At 39.3% G+C, this 4,618-nt stretch overlaps 1 long non-coding RNA gene across 1 annotated transcript; it reads left to right on the forward strand.

Annotated features, from left to right (window-relative positions):
- The first annotated feature begins 359 nt into the window (after window positions 1-359).
- On the forward strand, window positions 360-4,045 carry LOC135097548 (uncharacterized). Its single transcript, XR_010265791.1, has 3 exons — window positions 360-690; window positions 1,362-1,455; window positions 3,678-4,045. It is a non-coding gene; the product is annotated as an uncharacterized LOC135097548 (long non-coding RNA).
- The last annotated feature ends 573 nt before the right edge of the window (window positions 4,046-4,618 follow it).

A 4,618-nucleotide genomic window follows, 5' to 3' on the forward strand; every position in this document is an offset into this window, starting at 1 on the left:
CAAAAAGGGGGGAAGTAGATCAGAGGAAATTAATGAAGAGGTAATGGTGTACTGGAAATGTAGCAATGGGGAGCGAGGGAAGTGGAGGAAAAGGGAAGAAGAGAAGCCTGCCTGAGGAGGTGAAGTTTGTGAAGAGTTAAGCTGTTCATTAATGAGAGAAGAATGTAGCTCTGTGTTTGCTGTTTTAGGGAAATAATGAACGTAATGATCATAAATGAGGTGCATCATTGTAACAGGAAATGCACTGCTGATTTATTATTATTATTATCATTATTGTTATTATTATTATTATTATTATTATTATTATTATTATTATTATTATTATTATTATTATTATTATCATTATCATCATCATTATCGTCATCATCATCATTATCATCATCATCATTATCTCTAATATGATGATGATAATAAATATAACTCTTTCTTCACTATTATCACCTTTTATGTACATTCTCAGCTTTCTTTGCAATCATTGATACTTATCCACACCCCCAATAGCATTACATTCCCTTCTGTGGTGTCTTTATCACCTCCTGACCCGCCCTACTTCAGTTATACCTTTCCCTTCTCACTTCCCTCTAACACAATATATTTCTCTCCCACAGGTAACTCCTGCCTCCAGCACCACCGCCATATACTCGCCTCGCTCTCTCTCTCTCTCTCCCTGCCGGCCATATTGACACTCAGGTAAGGTAAACCGATACACCTTTTATTGTTTTACTGCAGTGTCGAGAAAAACCAGGTCAGGAGAGGTGCAGGAGAATAGGAAGAGGGCAAGTTTTAATCACTGCATGTCACTATTCGTATCACTGGGTTGTTTTCGTTTTTATCTCTATTTCCTGTGCATTCCTTTTTTTTTTTTTAGTATGTTTTCTTTTTTTTAATCCGTGTGTTTTATCGATTTTTTCTGTTATGTCTCAGTTTTTTTTTTTAAATCTGTCTCCCTTCTATTCTTTTCATTTTTGGTTTCGTCTTTCTCTTTTATTTTCTATATATCCTTTTTATCCTTTTACTTTTGGTCTGTTTTCTTTGTGTTTTATCTGTTTCCCATCTATTCTATTCTCTTTTTGTCATCGTAGTTTCCCATCTTCATATGCCTTTGTATTTTCCTTACCATTTTCCTTTCAGTGGCAGTAAAGTCAAATATAGCTGTGTCACGCACCACAATATTTTATGGAGGCTGCACGTTCATTTTAGTAAAATGTTAACAGTCAATAAACGAAATTAAGTCCCAAGAGATTTTTTTTTTTTTTTTTTTTGCATGGGTGAGTGTCTGTGTGCATATATATTTTTTTGCTCAATAACTTGACCTGAGGCATCACGTTCACACTTAATTAAATGAATGGCGCACGATGCAGGTAACGTGATATGACCAGTGCCGGGAATCTGATGGCGCGGAATGTGCTGAGGATAGTGAATGGGGGAGAAGGCATGATGCTACTCATGCTGCGGGTATGACAATCATTACTTTATGTATGTATGTGTGTATGTTATATATATATATATATATATATATATATATATATATATATATATATATATATATATATATATATATATATATATATATATATATATATATATATGAATGTATTGTTTGTGTACTCATCTGTCTGTCTTTGTTTCTGTCTGCTTGTTTATTTATTATCTGTACTATCTTTCTATCTAACTATCCACTTACCTATGTACTAATTATTTTATCCACATACCAGTCGATCTATATATTGACCATCTATCTATCTATCTATCTATCTATCAATATATTCATCCATCACCCTATCTACCTTTCTACCTACCTACGCACAAATCTTTTTAAGCTGTATATAATCCCTTTAAAAGCCTTTCACAACAGACACAGGCACAACACAGTGTTAGATACACAAAGGTAACGGTGAACTTCTCAGTCTGATATTACACTTGTATATCTACGTGGAAAACTACACAAAAAACTTTAATATTTACACCTTTTAACGCACAACCCTGTGAGTTTCTGCTCTCAGGCTTAAGGGAATGACGCCTCTCTGGACTGGTCTAAATAAAGCCATTGTTGTGTGTGTGTGTGTGTGTGTGTGTGTGTGTGTGTGTGTGGTACGTTCCATCGCCAGTGGTTGCCTCCATGCACAGCCAACACAGTTCATTACGTTCTTGCCGCTCCATTTGTCCTGACCAGAAGTAATGATAGTGTTTATTGTGAATATGTTCATTGGCCCACGTACAGCAAGGCTTCTGTGGTCTAGTGGTTCTTCTTCCTCATGATACTCTCTCTCTCTCTCTCTCTCTCTCTCTCTCTCTCTCTCTCTCTCTCTCTCTCTCTCTCTCTCTCTCTCTCTCTCTCTCTCGTTCTCGTCGCGTGCCTGGCCACTGACTCTCTCCCCCCTGCAGGAGGGACGGCCAGACCACAATAAGATAGGATGGCTCACCGTTTCCTCTTCCACAAACGCAACATGCAAGTTTTTCGCACATATAATCCTACCGGGTGCTAAATGTTAAAGTAATGGCTGAAAATTACACCAGCCGGATTGAGAACATACGGAAGAATCACGCGAGACTTAACTTTAAAAAAATGAGGAACTTATCGGATAAACGTAAATTAATCGAAAATTTATGTCTATGATTTACAATGGCCGCGCTGGAAGTTGGCTCACCAGCTATACAGTGCTGCAGGTAAAGGCGCAGAACTCACTACTTGAAGGAATCACTTGGCTGATTGCGAATGTATTGTCTCATTTTTTTCTCTAATACATTACGTAGGTTTCTTAAGGTCCCTGTAATGGTGTTAAATATAAAAAAAAGGGGGTCATTCAACTCAAGAAACAAGAAAGAAAAGATATAATACACACATTTGGCCTGAAAAGAATGGATATGTTAGGCATTGTTATATTTAATTTTATATTGATCAAAGTGCGCGGAACGTTTGGGGTGAGGGTAACGATAGGGGGCCATGCTTAGCTGGGTGTGGCAGCCCAAACTCAGGACATCTGGATTCCTTAAGTGACCTGACTTAATGTTGGCTAAACATCAGGGTACGCAGAGCCAGATGTTTGTTTGTTTCCAAGTAATCAATAAATTAGTAACAATAAATCAACTAATAATGAATAAGTAATAAGAAAAAAAATAAGTAAGAACCAAGTGCTGAGGCGAAACACACACACACACACACACACACACACACACACACACACACACACACACACACATCGTCCGTCATATATTGTCATGCGTGGACTGAATTTGATATGAGTAATGCCATTATAGAATGATTCACTGGGCTAATGGGCGCCCGTCAGCGACAAACAGGGCAATGATACTGTGTTTTGAGGCACATTTGCATCAAAAACACCGTGAATTCGGTTCCTTTATTGTTTTAATGTTTGTGTGCGTGATGCGTGAGGCAAAGGTCGTATCAATTTAGTAGCAATCGGTCCAACTTAACACCATCCAGATCTACCTTCCCTTCATTGACACACTCCACAACTCCATACTTAACACTTCAACACTTGTTTATCTTTATTTCTTTCTGCTTCCATTCCATCTAACACATCCATCCATCTATCCATCCTTGTCATATCTCACTTTATTTACTCCGTCCCTACACTCACCCCTTCATAAACAACCCCATACCAAAAGTAACCTTACTCTCCGCATCCCTTTCCTCAACGACTTTTCATTTCCAGCCTGTCTCCCTCCTGTCCTGTCCAGCTCCGCCTCACGCAGTCCATGCCCCCGCCTCCCTTCGCGACCCGTCTTGTGTCACATCATGCGGCTGTTGCTTGCAAAGGGCGGGCTCGAGCTCCAAAGTTTATTAGCCTTAGCCCTCGACATGTCACTTAGCACACACACACACACACACACACACACACACACACACACACACACACACACACGTGCCGGCCTCACCCGCGCACTAATAATGGTATAGTTCATTCTGCTACTCTTGTTTTTCCGTGGCAGCAAAGAATCCAGTATTTGTGAATTCGTATTTATTGTTGAAATTTATCGCTTATTAAACAATTACGAGCATAAATCAAACTGCGTAATGCGATTAAATCCTTGCGTTAATTGCCTCCGAATGAACAACAACAACGACGACGACAACAACAACAACAACAACGATAATAACAACGACAGGAAATGAAAAAAAAAAAAAAAACGAATGAAAGTTATTGCTGCTTGAATTATGTGAAGTGAAATTGAAACAAATAACAGGAACGAGTGTAGGTGAAAATAGGAGGGTAAGAGAGAGAGAGAGAGAGAGAGAGAGAGAGAGAGAGAGAGAGAGAGAGAGAGGAGAGAGAGAGAGAGAGGAACGAAAGAACAAGGTGTGTAATCAATAAAAAAGAAAAAAAAAGCAGGGTCAGGCCGGGATTCCGCTGTAAGGATTTCAATTCTTCATTTTTGCATCTTCCTTTTTTTCTCTCCTCTCACTCTGGACGACCTATGATATGCTGTAGGCTGCAGGGTGGCGGTGGTGGTGGTGGTGGTGGTGGTGGAGGAAGTAGTAGTGGTAGTAGTGGAGGAAAAAATAAAATAGTTTACCTGAACTCTTGTACTGGTGGTGGTGGTGATGGTGGTGATGGTGGTGATGGTCAGCTCTCCGGGATATAATGAACCCATG

This window comes from Scylla paramamosain, unplaced genomic scaffold, assembly GCF_035594125.1.
Source record: "Scylla paramamosain isolate STU-SP2022 unplaced genomic scaffold, ASM3559412v1 Contig24, whole genome shotgun sequence".
NCBI lineage: Eukaryota > Metazoa > Arthropoda > Malacostraca > Decapoda > Portunidae > Scylla > Scylla paramamosain.